General features: G+C 40.1%; 1 pseudogene; it reads right to left on the reverse strand.

The window, feature by feature from the left end:
- Positions 1-7,928: 7,928 nt before the first annotated feature.
- On the reverse strand, positions 7,929-8,992 carry LOC143883690 (ethylene-responsive transcription factor ERF027 pseudogene; annotated as a pseudogene).
- Between the last annotated feature and the right edge of the window lie 224 nt (positions 8,993-9,216).

The following is a 9,216-nucleotide window of genomic DNA, read 5'->3' on the forward strand; positions in this document are numbered from 1 at the left end:
TTTTCCTACTTACGATGGACATTCAAAGCCAAGAAGAATGCCATAAGAATATGGAAATGCTTCTACCTCTAAAGATGGAGTTTGCAAATCGAGAAGAGCTTCTTGAGCAAGTGGCCAATTTTGCAAAATCCCAAGGGTATATTATAAGCATTAAGAAATCGGAAAAGAACAAGAAAGTTATCATTGGATGTGATAGAGGAGGTGTTTACAGGAATACTCGTAAGATTCCGGACAATCTTCGTCAAAAAGACACTTGCTCACGCTTGATAAATTGTCCGTTTAGAATTGATGGTAGAAGGATATACAACAGTTCATGGATACTCAATATAAAAAATTTGGAGCACAACCATAAAGCTTCAGAAGACATCTCAGGTCATCCCTCCAGTTGTCGGCTTTCAAAAGAAGAGATTTTGCAATTAAGGAAATGACTATTGCAGGTATACAACCACGTCAAATACTTTCTTCTCTTAAGCAAAGTAATCCACAATTTTTATCAATATCAAGAGATGTCTACAATTGTATTGCGAAGGTTCGTAAAGAGATACTAGCAGGTCGTAGCCCTAGCCAAGCCTTAGTAGACGAACTTGCTAATGATGGTTTCTTATACAATCTTTAAAATGATGAAGAAGGTCATTTGACACATTTATTTTTCGCTCACCCTCAATCGATAATATTGAGCAAGAGATACTCTAATATTTTTATGATGGATTGCACCTATAAGACCAATAAATACAAGATGCCATTATTTGATGTTGTTGGAATGACAAGCTTTGGTTCTTCATTTATTCATGCTTTGCATTTCTATCGAAAGAGGAAACAGAAGATTATGTATGGGCTTTGAAAATGCTTGATGACATGTTGGGTGGTGTTTCTCAACAAATAGTATTTGTAACAGACAGGGAGTTGGCCTTGATGAAAGCTATACATGTTGTATTTCCAAGAGCTATTAATCTTTTGTGTGTATGGCATATTGATAAAAATATTTTATCGAAATGTAAACGTCATTTTGAAGATGGAGACAATTGGGAGAATTTTTTATCTGGTTGGAGTACTTTGATTTACTCTCCAACCGAAGATGCATATGTTGAAGCTTGGAAAGAATTTAGAGATAAGTTTAAAGAGAAGATGATTGCTATCAACTACATTTCCGACACTTGGCTTCCTTATAAAGAATGTTTTGTAAAGGCATGGACAGAGAAGCATCTTCACTTTGGGAACCGTGTTACTTCAAGGGTAGAAGGTGCGCATTCCCAACTTAAAAAATACTTGCAACTTTCAACCAGTGACTTTTATTTGGTTAAAAGGAAACTATGTCTAGCTATTGAAAACCAGTTTCAAGAAATCAAAACACAGCTTTCAACGGAAAAGATTAAAGTTCCTTATAAGTTGCATATGGCATTTTTTCGTGAGCTCATTAATCACGTATCTGATTTTGCATTGGATAAGCTTTTCCAACAATTTGAGTTGGCTACAACTTGTTCAACTTTGGCCACATGCAAGAATCACTTTACTGCTACCATGGGGCTTCCTTGTGCACACAAGATTAGATATTTGTTGGATGAACGTAAGGTATTGTTTCCAAGTGATGTCCACTCACAATGGCGAATAGATGATCAAGCAATCGATGATATGAATTGTGTTAAAAATAGTGGAGAAGAACAAATGGAAAAGATAATTGAGAACATGCAAGATAAATACCGAAAATGGCCCTCCTCTCAACAAGAGATTGTTTTAAATCAACTTTCTCAGGTAGTGAACAGTTCTACCTCAATGCTTCATGAACCTAATGTTCAAAATCCGAGAGGACGTCCACCAACGTCAAAGAGTCGAAAGACAATCAGTAGCACAAGACGAGACCCTTCATCATTCGAGATTGTGGAAGCAACAAGAAGATGTAGTATATGCAAAGGCGTTGGCCATAACAGCCGTACATGTCCACGACAAACCGTAGGTACCGTCTCAACAACTTATTTTTCTATGCCCATTCCAATTAGTGTTGAAACTGAAATTGGCATTTCAGAATTGGGCACAGAATTGAGCACTTTCCCTAGTGAGACTATCGGATTTGGGGACGATTAGCAAATGGTAAGTTGCTTATATTGCTTGCAAGGTCAAGTTATGAAATTTAATAATGTGATTTTTCTTTTCTATCAATCTAGATTGGCTGATATATTTAAGATTTTCTTCGCCGCAGATGGAGTTTTTTTATTTAACCCCTCCCCCAACTTTTTGCAGAGGTGATTTTTGTCATATTTTAGTTAGAACAATTTGCTAATAGTGAAAGGTAAGAATCTTTTGTCATGACCTCATAATGACTTTTTCTTTCTTTTTAAAAAGGACATTGATGTGTTTTCTTGAATTATTTTGTAGGAATCTTGGACGATTGAAGTGGCACTCATTCAAATCTGAAGCATTTGTTGTTGTTTTTTACCATCAAAGTGTCACTCATTCATTCCAGCGCTTCTCTAATATATCATTGATTTTGTAGTGTATGCGTCCATTTTGTCATTTAAATCGCCCCATGGGGCCATTATTAATGAAAGACCTTTCGATTTACATTTAGATTTTCATCAACTAACGATTTGAATTCTCGCAATGTGTTGAAAATGAATCAAATCAGTGCAAATTTATGGATCTTGATGGATTCGAATCACCATCTTCTTGAGACATATTTCTCAAGTTCAACTCTTTATTGATAATGTTTATTTGTGTATCTGATTTAAAACCCTTGAATTGACGTTGTGTAGGGAGAGAAAGGTGAAATTGTGAATGCGCCCCTAAGTGCAGATTTCTGCACTAATGGAAAGGGTGCCTAGCCACGCCAATTGGCCGGTTGGGAGAGAGGGGAAATATTAAGGTGTTGGAAGTGTGAACTGTAACCGAATTGAAGTTATGTTGGGAGAGAAAGGGGAAATTGTGAATGTGCCCTTAAGTGCAGAATTTCTGAAGTAAAATTCCTCTATAAACTGAGGCAGAAACCCTTTTAGATCCAGACAATTCCCAAGGCGAAACTAATTCCGAACTCACTGTGCACAAAATTCTGCTCTTAGGATAGATGATGTGAGCAGCTCTAGGACAAGTTCAATTACAATTAGAGACTTTCATCCCATTGAACACCCTGAACCGAACAACTTCAAGTAGTGCAAGCTTCTGATACCAATCATGCATTATAACTCTGTTTGGCATGCTCTGAGATACATCAACAAGCATACACTCTCTAATATACAACAGTATCAACTTTCAAAATGTAAGACATGGCTTTCAATAGCCTCAATGGAAATACTACATTTGTGAGCACTTCGGTCTTGACTTTTCAAGAATTCAATTTCTTGCAGCTCTATAACCAATTGTATGGCATCCAATTCAGAGAAAAAAATATATTTAAAAGTAATTCCTCCACACCGAAATTGAGGACAAGCTCAAAAACTATTTTCAAAAAGCTCTTATGTCCATGGATATACTTATATTGTAAAGGAGGAGAAGGTATTTAGACGAAATATCTGTTATGTAGAGCATTGTTTTCCATTAAGGCCCTGTTTGGATTGCAAAAGGAAAAGCATTTTCTTGGGAGTTTTTTTTCTTTTCTTTCAACGATTTATAGGGAAATGATATGATTATGGCTAATTTAAAGGGAAAATTGAGTAGGGACTGGTTCAACCGTTCAGGTCTTTTTTCTATGAAATTTTAGAAATGTTTTCCCTTTTTCAAACTTTTCTAGAAAATTCCTGCAATTAAACGGGCCTAAGGAAAAACGATTGTCTTAGCAGTCAATGTCATAACTCATAACCACATGTCCTCATTTTCCTTATTACATCTCTCCTGTCATAGCAGCCAATTAGGTTTTCAATAAATTTTCTGTTTGTGATGAAGAGGGAAGTGACAGTCTTTTTCGGGTGCAGAAGCTGTTGCTGCAAATGGTGACTCTGTTACAAGATCTTTGGAAGGAGCGGCCATGGAAGGGTTCCAGATTTTGGTAAGGTGAGAGAAAGAGGAAAGATTTTGAGAGAGAGAGAGAGAGAGATCGAATAGGGGATTTTGGTAAGGCCAGATAACACGGAAAGATTTTGATCGTGAAATAGATGGAATAGGCAGTTTGTTGGAAGGGTATTGTCGTCATTTTAGAAGTACTCTTTTTTTACTAACTGACAACTCAACCTAGCCCATAACGGCGTTTAAATGCGGGTGTCCGCAGACTTATAAGGAGCGTAAATATCAGCTCCCTAGAAATCCCTAGGCTTGAGACTATAATCAGAAAAACGTTGTGGTGGGAAGCCTAAATAAGAAATAAATTTTTTTTGGGGCGAGATAAATTCGCACCCCATGGAGGATAATCTACACCCCTCTTACGGGAATTGATGTGGCAGACTTAACGTTTTTCACGTTAAGGGGATGCGAATTATCCTACAGGGCTGTGAATTTATCATGTCCCTTTTCTTTCTTTTTTTTACTTTTTCTTTTTGGGTTCTCTAGGTGGAAAGAGAGGATAGAAATATGTTTGTCCGTGTAGGATGTGATTCTCAAAACCCTCGACTATCAAAGGCAATGTGTACCGTTGGATTGATCTAATGTGGGGCCAATTATCAGAATTCCCTTTATGAATCTTGACCGTCCACTGTTGAAAACCTTGATCTAATACCTTCGAGCCTGATCTCATATCACTTCTCTAATCGGCTGCTGAGGGCTTTTAAGGAATTGTAAAAGTTTTGAGTTTTGACTGGTGGTTAAAAAAGTTTATAACATTGCGATTCGTCTCATCATCAAAATATCGTCGTGCGGATATCATTCCACAAACCAAAAACAGTAACTAACCTTTAACTTGTAGTATGAGGTGGGTCCCATTGTACAATCTGAATAGCAAGACGTACATTTTGATGGAGGAATGCTTAAAAAGGTATGGGCTGTTTGTTTCCATCATAACAGCCAATATTGGGCCCCACTTGTATCTTTTATTTGGGGCAGTGATATTTTCCCCCCTCTGATGGCTATTCCGCCCCCCCCCCCACAACAGTCAACGATTTCTGTTAAAGAGGGGGGCGGGGGAGTATCCATCAAGGGGTGGGGGGAAATATCACTCGCATTTATTTGTGATCTGATCCATTGATTCGATCAGAGACCTCATATCATGCCAAATGTCGTTGAGGACACCTGATCAAGTGATCCTAGTCCCTGCCTCATTTAGGGTTGATTTTCGTAGTCCTTTTCTCACAGACACATTGTGTCTAATCTCAATCTCAATCTCAATCTCGTCGATCCCAATTGAGAAATCTTATCTTGGAATCTTGCAAATCATAACATGGAATAGGGCGATGATATTTTACCCCCCTGCAGTATGCATTCGCCGCCCTGTTAACGTGATTTGACAAAAAGCGTTAAAGTTGCCTACTGTTCACGTTATAAGGGGGGTGAATGTGTAATCCAGCGGGTGAAAATATCATCTCCCTATGGAATAATGTGTATCTTTTTTTTGGTTGAATGTGAACCATTGCTTGTACTTGTCGTCCTTGTTCAACAACCAGAAATGTATATTAATAGCTTTTAAAAGTATTAAACGAGCCGAGAGTTAAGCTCAAAAGCTCGGCTCGGGCTCGGCTTAGCTCGGTCAGGCTCGGCCAGGCTCACGAGCCTTACCGAGCTCGGGTTATATTAAGTTCACACCCTTCATCTTCCCTGGACAGCCCTATCTAGTGTAATTTGACTACTTTTTTTATACTACGGGGGGTGGTCCAAGTAACAAATGGAGTTCCAAAAATGAAGTGACATATTTTGCCTCCCCCTTTCACTCCCTGGACAACCCTTTTAGTGTATATATTAATATATAATATATATATTTAAATATATTAAATTCTTAACGAGCCTTAACGAGCCGAGTTGAGCCGAGCCTGGCCTAAATCGGGCTTGGCTTGTTAAGCTTAACGAGCATGGCGAGCCGGCTCGGCTCGGCTCGTTAAGGATTCGAGCCGAGCTCGAGCGAGCTTCCGAGCCCGAGCCAAAATTGACACCCTTAACTATTTGGTTGCCAGGTTTTTTTTGTTCCTGGGAGTTATGTGGGAGAAAAAAATACCCTGGGAGATAGGTGGGAAAAAAAAAGTCCTAGAAGTATCCTGGTAAAATAAAAATCCCATGTTTGGTTAACTGGATTATGGTGGGAAAAAAAAAACCTTTGTTTGGTTGCTTGAACTGTTGGGTAGAAAAAAATTCTTCTCAAACTTATTTTTGGTTCCAGAGTTTATTTTTGTTCCTGGGGTTATTTTGGGATGGGATGAAAAGGCAATCATTACAAAAGTGGGATTAAAAAATTCACCACACAAGCAATCATTACAAGAGTGGGATTAAAAAAAACCTAGTGCTAAAAGGCAACCAAACATGGGATGGGACAAAAATTTAACTAACTCTTCCCGGGACAAAAATTTAACCGGCAACCGGGTGATTTTTTAACCAAAGGAGATCCAAAGCAAGGGTTATCAAGTGGACGGTTCAGATCAACCAAAGGTCGGATCCACAATTCCACAAGGGGTAGCACCCTACTCTAACATTCCTCACTCTAATAAGACACGTCCACGTGAGGATGTCCCATACAGCCCTCAAGCAATATATTAGTGACCTTACGACAGTGAACCATTATTTTATGACAAAAACACCTCCATCCTTCTAATAAAACGACAAACATACCCTTATTTGGTAAACAGATAATATTAAGAGGTTTTTTACTACTCTGACAAGGGCTTGTCCTAGTATATATTATTTTCATTATATCATTTGCTTGGGACTACAGTGACAAGGGTGAGTCCAGCTTTCGATTTTGTTTATCCAATATGATTAGGGGCATCAATGGATCCATTTCGGATTAGATCTACCTATGTCTTAGTCACAATCCATTCAAGTCTACTATCAGTCGGATTGGATCCACCTATGTCTTAGTCACAATCCTTTCAAATCTCCTCTCGGTCAGATCGGATTCGGAGTGATCCCATTCAAATCTCCTATTGCTTGGATTGGATCCACCAATATCTTTGTCAATGCATTCAAATCTCCTGTCAGATGGATCCGATTTGGAATCTTCTCCAGATCCTGCTTAAACTGTGCCTAGGTCACGATCCATCTCTAATCGGACCATCCATTGGAGTATCCTAATAGGTACTTACATTTTACAGTCAAAACTCTCAAAAGAGGGCGAGCACAAGCATGACCTATAGCTGCAAGGGTGGGCCACAACGGTGGCAGTGGGACACAGTGGGACTGGTCTGGAGAAGGAAGAGAAGAAGATGACTGAGACTCAAGAGATGAATGAAGAACATACCAAAAATAGGAATCTTTCAAAAAAAAATATGACCTTTTTTTACTAAAATACCTCTGAAATAACACAAACTTATAAAAAATAGAGGGTATTTTTATATTTTCCTAAAGCGAATTGCTTTAATATTTACACAAACGTAGCTTGCCTTTTCTTTTTTAATTGGTTTTGTAAGAGCTTTTTGGGAACTGTATTAACCCTTGACAGCTCTTTAAGTAATCAACGACAAGATATGTTAGTGCAAGATATCATCTCTTTTTCGTAAAATAGTATCAGAAAATCAGGTTTAGTACTATCCCATTGGCTTAGTTGTCTCGATCCCATTGGTAATGATTTCCTACATATAATAAGGCCCCCAAAAGTGTTCAATCATGGACACTTGTAATTAGGGGTGGCAAAATTGGCCGAACCGAATTGAAACCGAACCGAAAATTCGGTTTTGGTTTGGGTAAACCAAACCGATTCAAATTTTGGTTCGGTTCGGTTCGGGGATCAAACCGAACCATTGCTACCCCCTACTTGTAATGTGTTGCGATCCTATTTGTTAAAGTTCGGATTCAAATGGTCTATCCCATTGACACACACCTGTTTAGTCAAGTCATCATGAGAGAGAGAGAGAGAGAGAGAGAGATTTTTACGGGGCAAAATATATTCGAATAAAAACAAAAGCGAAGAACGGCACACTTTCTCTATCGTTTGGCTACACAACTCAAGCAATCATCACCATATTTTTTTAAAATTATCTCCTTTTCTACTCTCTCTTTCTATTCGTCTTCTTCTCCTCTTTTAGTTTAATGTCTGGTGGGAGGAAAACCAGTGCAACCTTTGATTAATTGTAACTCCACAGACTTTCTCCGTCCGAATTATCCGGCGAGTCGTCGGACGGTGGCGAACTCAACCACGGCGGACTCACCAACATACCCTCCGCCATATTCGCAAGCAGTATCGGCATATCAAATAGTGCCTCCTCGTCCACGAACTCCGACCCCATGACCTCATTTTCCGGTCGCTGGGAAATTGAACTCTCTCCACTTTCCGGCTTCACGGGGAGTCTTGAGGCAGCGGCCTCGGCCGCCGCCGCACGGATATCGGCCGGAGATACGGTAGCCGGGGCACGGTGAGAATGGATAGAATCCGGGAAATTGAGAATAGCATCTGAGCCTTTGAGAGCAAGAGCTGCCACGTCATAGGCCGTGGCAGCCATCTCAGCCGTCGGATACGTACCGAGCCAGATACGTGTCGTCTTACGTGGCTCCCGGATTTCCGACACCCATTTTCCGCTCCGGCAACGGATTCCCCGGTAAACCGGGTGTTTTCCGGCTGTAGGCGGGGGAGTTGGTTGGGTTTGGGAGGATGGGTTTTCTTGCACGTGTGAGGGTAGGCCCATTGGTGGTTGGGGTGTTTCATGCACGTGTGAGGGTGGACCCATTGATTGTTGGGGTGTTTCATGCACGTGTGAGGGTGGACCCATTGGTTGTTGGGGTGTTTCATGCACGTGTGAGGGTGGACCCATTGGTTGTTGGGGTGTTTCTTGCATGTGTGAGGGTGGGGGATCTTCTTGTGGCACGTTAGAAGATGGGTTGGACATTTTTATACGGAATTGTGGGGGGAATGGAATGGTATTGAGAGAGAGAGAAAGATTGGCGATTCGAGTATTTAAGAGAAAGGAAACCGCGGCGGTTTCGCGGATAGGTAGAGTGGCAAAGAGTTGTTTAAGATTAAGAGAGTCACACGCTTTGCTCGCTAGCATTTAGCTGCTACGCCTACATTCGTGTCTCGTTCTCGATCTCCATCTTCATCTCGATCGCGATATATATTTATACCGTGTGTACGTACTCCTACTAGTGCTAATAAAGGCTTTTTTGGGCTTTAAATGCTGATTCCTTAGTGGAGTGACGGCTAATTTGAGGGAGAAATTATAGGGA

This window comes from Tasmannia lanceolata, unplaced genomic scaffold, assembly GCF_043159265.1.
Source record: "Tasmannia lanceolata isolate RefF3 unplaced genomic scaffold, GAP_Taslan_0.1 ptg000008l, whole genome shotgun sequence".
Classification (NCBI taxonomy): domain Eukaryota; kingdom Viridiplantae; phylum Streptophyta; class Magnoliopsida; order Canellales; family Winteraceae; genus Tasmannia; species Tasmannia lanceolata.